This window comes from Pteropus medius, unplaced genomic scaffold (assembly GCF_902729225.1).
Source record: "Pteropus medius unplaced genomic scaffold, Ma_sr-lr_union100, whole genome shotgun sequence".
Classification (NCBI taxonomy): domain Eukaryota; kingdom Metazoa; phylum Chordata; class Mammalia; order Chiroptera; family Pteropodidae; genus Pteropus; species Pteropus medius.
The window spans coordinates 1,859,682-1,867,144 of NW_024351730.1; the positions used below are offsets into that span (position 1 = coordinate 1,859,682).

The 7,463-nt window shown below is 36.9% G+C and overlaps 1 pseudogene; it reads right to left on the reverse strand.

The window, feature by feature from the left end:
* Positions 1 to 7,108: 7,108 nt before the first annotated feature.
* LOC120588430 (uncharacterized) lies at positions 7,109 to 7,227 on the reverse strand (annotated as a pseudogene).
* Positions 7,228 to 7,463: the final 236 nt, after the last annotated feature.

The window sequence follows — 7,463 nt, forward strand, 5'->3', positions numbered from 1 at the left end:
TGCTTTTTAATCAAGTCACTTAATATATATGTCTCAATTTTACATAATTTCCCATGCTATCACCATAGTTTCTAAGCATAATTTGTAAAACCATCTACACTAAACGTGTCAATTTGCCTCTGGATTAAAGTAAAGATCTATCACATTGGCTAGTCATCACATCAAAAAATCCTATTTTTCAAAATATGCCTGGCCCAGAATTGATACTCAGTTTTTCTTGGATTTGTGATGAGTCTCTGAGTTCATAAGGCAAAAGCAACATAAAGTAGAATGTACGTAAGGTATATGTGGGCTTATTTCATACCAACCAAGACTAATGTTTGAAGAAAGAAAAATGAACCAGTTCATGAATTATTTTACACTTCTCCTCCAATTGATAATTGCTTTTAAAAAAAGTCTTCTGCTTCAGTCATTGTCAGCTAATAGTTGAAAGTGTACGCTTTTCTAAATGTATATTTGAATTTCTAAAATCTTGCTTTTCACACCAAGAACCAAATTTCAGTCAACATTTCCACTTACTAAAAGGAAGTAATCAATGAATAAACTTTGTTTTTAAAGAATTACCTTTGGGAAGTAGAAATCTATGCCTAATTCACGAATTGGCAAATGGTTTGTCTGTTTTTTTTTAGTATTGCTCTCATAAAACACCTGGCCCAGAGGTGTGAAATACCCCTCTTCTTTACAGATCCATCAACAAGTATTGAGTGTCTTCTCTCAACAGACTCTGTTAGAGAAGTTCAAGGTGATGGCAAGAAAACATTAGAGAAAAGGAAGGGATGTTATCAAGAGTTAAGTTTCAATGTTATTTAAAACAAAAAACAGCCCATTAAATTAGATGCTTTTTGGAGTAAAATTTAGAAGGTTAGAAAAAGAAGAGTTATGTAGCTATTGCCTCACTGAGTGCCTTGTGGGCCAATTTAGGAATTCAGATTTTGTCCTAATGACAGGGAGTCATTAAATATGTTCAGTGGAATGTGTACGGTAATGTAGATTCGTGCTTTAGAAAGATCAAGCTGGAAACTTGTGGAGGATGAATTTAAAGGAGATTAGCCTGGAAGGAAGGAACTGAACCAGGAGACCATTATAATACCCCAGGTAAATCAATGCAAGGAACTGAGCTCAGACCATTTCAGCGAGGATGCTGATTAAAGGGTGTGTCCAGGGAATGTGAGGGAAGGGAATCAATAAATATATGAAAAAATAAATAAATAAAAATTAAAAAAATAAGAACATAAAATAATAAACAAACAAACAAACAAATAAATAAATAAATAGATAAATAAATAACTGAGCATGCAGATGAAAGCACTTATGCTTTTTAAGGACTGACAATATGACCTAACTAGAATGTCACTGGAAATTTGGGTCAATTAAGCTATATTCGGTATGTTATTATTTTATTTATTTCATTTTATTGGAGTTCACTGACTTTTTAAAATTCAATTTATTTAAAACTAAAAAAAACAGTTTAGGAGGCAGGGAATTTCCTTTTAATATAAATTTATTTAAGTATAGAAAACTAGATCAATGAGAATAAAAATAATAAATTACATAAGAGAGTCTCTGATGTGTCAAAAATTGTGCAGGTGGTAAGAGACTGAATGTAGTTTGGGTGACACTGGGTGAGGAGGCAGAACATAGGTTTCAAGAGTGAAGATTCAGGTCCCAGCCTGGTTGTACATAACCGTGGTCTTGCGCATATGGGGCAGTTTGGTTTAGCTGAACCTCATCTGTGAAATGTGGGCGGTAACATCTACCTTGTAGGATCGTAATCAAAAGGGACGGACTATGTGATGGGCCCTCAAAACCCTCCAAGTGCATAGGGAACATTAGCTTTTATTGTTGTGACAGGTGCCACAAGCACTGATGTTCAGTCGCTGATTTGCAATTGCTTTTCCAGAGACAGACTGTAGTGCAGGGAGCTCACTTTCCCTTCATGGTATACTGTGCCCTAAAATGCATCTGTTGCTTCCTGATGATGTTATCAATCTTGTGGAGAAGGAACTTATTGATTTGTTTCTCTTCGAAGTGCTTCTGTGAATTGATCTGGCCGTTTTGATGTTGCAGGCTTGCTAATGCCTCTGACGTCCTGGCTGTGGTTGGAAATGATCCTGCTGCAGGGAAAAGGCCGGATAGTTCTGACACTCTGGGTTCTGGCCTGGCTCCTCCAGGTCTGAGCAGCCTTGGAGCTGATGCTTAACTCCAGCAGGGTTCTCTTTATTCAATAACAACCAGTGATCTCAGAATGTAATTCTGCTCCCAGTAGGAGTTGGGGCTGGAGGTGATGAGTAACTTTATGTTTATATTTCTTGTTTAAATAGCCCAAGGGGTAAGGACAAAGAACGTCAAATGTTCCCCCATATAATTGTCATTTCTATAATTTTTCCATTCCAAATATAGGTTCAATGGATGCAGCAGAACCACTGAAAAGTACATAGGACTTTGAATACGAGTTTCCACCACTTACTCCCCAAGCAACTTCATTCAAGTTATTCATCTCCCTCCAAGCCTGAGTTTATACATTTGGAAAATGGGAATAATAACACTCACCCATAGGTTGCTGTAAGAACTAAATAAAATCACTCACTCTCTGACTCATTGGGCAGCACAGCAGGTTCTGGACCTATAAATTAGTTTCTTGGGACATTGGTGGACTTTGGTTAACTACAATGCATTTATCACCTGCAACAGATGTCCGCTCAGATTGGAAACTGTTGGCCTTGCTGAATCAGCCCACTGCAATACTTAACCAAAACGGGATGGCAATTTGGGCACTGTGCTGCAAAAGAAGCACTGACCCTCTTCTCTTAGGACAAAATCTTAATTCACAAAGAGAGAGGACCTAATAATATAATCCTGTCATTTGGGGCCAACCTCCTAAACTCAACCCCATATGGTTGCTTCTAGTATCTTATTTTAAATTGGACTCTGAGGAAGGCTGCCTGAAAGAGAAGTGATGGGCAAGGAAGAGTGTGCAAAGCAGACCCCATGGAGATCTCATCCCCTCCCAGAGCACTGCGAAATACTTACTGAAACATCTGCTTGGGTTGGCTCAGGTAAACACTCAGTAGACATTGGCTATGGAAAAAAATATGCTTTAGAATCTGTAGATTCATGCATGCAACAATAAAAAGCTTTTGAATTTTTAGTCACACACTAGACTGTGCACAAATATCATTTGTGCACAATCAAGACCCTTGTAGGGTTATGGGGAAGCTTTTATGCTCTAATGCATAAGTGCACACAAGATCGTTGTATGTAACCAGGTGCAATAGCACAGAGTGGTCTGGAGTCAGGCTGACCTGAGTTCAAATCAAATTCCAGCTCTGCTGCTTGCTTACCAACTACGGGAACTTGAGCAAGCTATGTAATCTCTATAAGTCCTGCTTTCCTTATCTCTAAAATGGGGATAATCATTGTATCCATCTCATAAAGTTGTTGCCTAGATTTAAATGAGATCATGCATGTAAAGTGTTTAGCACAGTTTCTAGCACATGATAAACCCTGAATAAAAGTTAAGTACTATTATTATTATTGGCTGTTAGTAGTGGGTTTCCTTTTTCATGTAGGCAAAGCATGTTTGTAGACCTGCTACAAGGAGGTTATTTACTGGGCACATAATTTCCTAATCCCATTTTTGTGAAAGTTGCTTCCTATTTTGTTGTCAGGTACTTTGAAAAGTGTAGATGTTGCTGGCATATAAGTTTTTGCAAGAAAACACAAGTTGCATCTATAGTCATACTACCCTGAACAAGCTCGATCCTGTCTGATATTGGAAGCTAAGCAGGGTTGGGCCTGGTTATTATTTGGATGAGAGACCACCTAGGAAGACCAAGTGCTGTAGGGGTAAAAAATAAAAAAAATTAAAAAAATAAAAATAAGAAATTATAAGGTGACAAGTTCCTCGCAATCTGTGAGGTCAACCAAGGGTTGCCTCGCCTAAAAAAAAAAGAAAGAAAGGAAGAAAAAAAAGGAAAGAAAACACAGGTTGTATTTTAAGGAATTGATTTTTTGGCCTTAAATTACGTCTTTTTGTCAACCCAGGACTCTCTTGTTCAGAAAGCTTCTGTATAGAGGAGAACCACATCCAGATGATAGCCCTGTAGTCATTTTCTCTCTGGTGGGGCCATTCTTCAGCACTGTTAGCTCCAGGTTTGTTTAGGACTGGCTTTCATGTCATTCTAGTGGAAAAATCTGTTCTGAGATTTCTTAGTGAATCACAAACAAATTAGGCAATTCATATGGGTAATACTCACGTCTATCAACATTTTCCAGGAGAATAAAAACCTTAAATAGATACAATGCTAATGATATTGTAAAATGATTATGGACTTTGACGACAACACACTTGAATTATCTAACCCATCTGCCACTTACTAGCTCTTTTAAAAAATCATTTAAGTTTCTCCAACCTTGTACATGTAGCAGTCTGGAATGTCATTCTCACACTGTACTTTATCTGGTGAATCCTACTCAACATTTATCACAAATGTCAACTCTTCAAGGACATTTGTTATATTTATAAAGATAGTGATTCAGTTGTTTAACACAGACCAAACAATTGCCAGTGGAATAAATTTATGTATTTCTCTGTAAAAACTAACAGAAGATAATAGGATGGTCCACATTCCCAGGCATCTTCTATTTCACCACCATGTTTTCATCCTATCGTACAGCAAAAGGAAAAGAAGTTGAGGGCAAGTAGCTTTCTTTAAAGGGCATGACCTAAAAGTGGCACAGATCATTTCTACTCACATCCTGTTGGCTAGAACTTAGGCATCTGGCCATGTCTAGGTTCAATGACGTCTGGAAAATGTAGTCTCTATCTGGATGGCCATGTCCCAGCCGGTCAAAAAGTCAAGGGGTTCTTTTACTAACTGGAAGAAGAGGAGAATATTTATTAGGGAACAATTAGTAGTCTCTTGTCACATCCTTCCTCTCTAAGGCACCATTAGGAGTGTAGGGACCATGTTGCATTCTTTTTTAGAGACCGAAAACTGTGTAGCCATTAAAGACAAGGCAGGTTTAGAAGTTTTGACAGGGAATGACCTTTGGATATATGTTAAGTAAAAATATATATAAAGTACAGAAATTGAGTACAATGTAATGACTCGGATAGATGATAGGTGATAGATGATAGATAGATGATAGATAGATAGATGATAGATAAGAGACAAACAGATAATCTTAAAAAAAAAACTACTAACATTAGTTATTTTGGGGAGATAGAGGTAGGAGAGAGATATAGTTTTCACTGCATAACCTTTGAATCATTTGAATTTTATCCTGTGCATGTATTACCTATGCAGTTTTTAAAACTTTAAAATCACTAAATTATTCAAACATGTTTCCACAAGTAGGTGTTAATGACATGGAAACTAGTCCTAAGCAATGCTAGGGCTAACAGTGCTGGAGGATGTCCCACCAAAGAGAAAATAGCTCCCAGGCTATCATCTGGATATGGTTCTCTCCTTCCAAGTTGTCCTTCTTTATCCACAGGGGATACATTCCAAGATCCCCAGTGGATACCTGAAACTGCAGATAGTACCAAACCTTATATATACTATGTTTTTCTTATATATACTAAACTTTTCACTTAAAGGAGGCACTTTATGGCTTCTCTTTGGCATATCCGAATTGCCAGCATCATTACTCTTATGCTTTGGGTCCATTATTAAGTAAAATACGGGTTATTTGAATACAAGCACTGTGATACTATGAGAGTCAATCCAATAACCAAGGCAACTACTAAGTGCAGAATGAGGGTAGGAGAGTGAATATAGTGTGGAGACTCTAGATGAAGAAATGAGTCACTTCCCTGGGTAGGTGGAGATGGATGGCATGAGGTTTCATTACTCCACTCAAAATAGCATAGTTTAAAACTTATTAACCGTGCATTTAAGGAATTTTCCATTTAGTATTTTCAGACCATGGTTGGCCATGGATAATTGAACCTCAGAAAGCAAAGCGGCACACAAAGAGTGACTACTATAGAAATTTTCCAAGCAGGAGAATTCTGGGTTAACAAAAAGACAATTATCTTAAGGCCATAAAATCAACCCCACAAAATGTAACTTACATCTTCTTGCATATGCCAGCATTATCTCAAAATACCTTACAACAAAACATGAAACAACTTTTTAGATGGGCTGCCGTGAGTTCTGTTAATAAATATATGCTGAAAATTAGTCATTTGAGGTTTTTTTTTCCCCTAGAAATGACTTGCTTACGTTTTGATATAATCGAAGAAAATCTCAGCCTAAGTGGATGAATGCCTTCAGTTTCAAATATCCTTTAAATTTGACTTCTTTTCCTTCAGTAGAAGACAATAATGGCCCTAGAGAGGAGTTTCCATGCATGATTATTTTGATATTTAGTCAGATCTAGGGACAGTTAAAACGCATGACTATTTTTATAAATTGGCAGTTACAGAATAGCCATGGGGATGTAAAGTACAGCATAGGGAATATAGTCAATAGTATTGTAAGAACTTTGTACACTGCCAGGTGGGTACTAGACTTATTAGGGGGATAATTTCATAAGTTATATAAATGTCTAATCACTATGCTGTATACCTGAAACTAATACAATATTGACTGTCAACTGTAATTGAAAAAAAATTAAAATAAAAATTTTAAAAGTCTAACTATTTTAACAGCTCTCCAGACTTTCAATAATTAGGTTGAAAAAAAAATATTAAATGTGAAGCAAAGGCTTCACCTTAATTTTTTGCCCACTTTGTTTTAAAATCAAATTGGAAAACATATATTCACTAGCCTAAAAATATGGGTAATTTGTTAAGAAAACAGTAATATTTTCCACTCTCTTCCTTCTCTGTTAATTTATGTTGCTCAGACTTAAGACTAAGATGAAGGTATATATGAATTACACCTGCAAGAAATCAAGGACATCATAGAGAAAAACAAAAGGGTGCTGGGTTTCGCATGTTAGCCTCTGCTTTAAAAAAAAAAAAATGAGATATGATTCACTTACCATAAAATTTACCTTTTTATTTATTTTTTTGGGCGAAACAACCCTTGGTTGGCCTCACAGATTGCAAGGACCTTGTCAGTTTACAATTCCTTATTTTTTATTTTTTTATTTTTTACGCCTATAGCACTTGGTCTTCCTAGGTGGTCTCCCATCTAAGTACTAACCAAGCTCAACCCTGCTTAGCTTCCGAGATCAGAAGGGATTGGGCTTGTTCAGGGTGGCATGGCTGTAGACAAAATTTACCCTTTTAAAGTGTATAATTCAGTGAGTTTTAGTATAATCACAAAGTTGTGTAGCCATTACCACTATATAATTCCAGAACATTTTCATCACCTCTACCTTTTCTAACATTGGCCTAGCGGATGACCAGATAGGCTATGGGCAGTGCTGTGTTCTGGGCTGCTAACCCCTCCAGACTCTGGGACCTCCCAGAGAGTGAACCTTTGGGATCAAAGGACCATGGGTTCAGA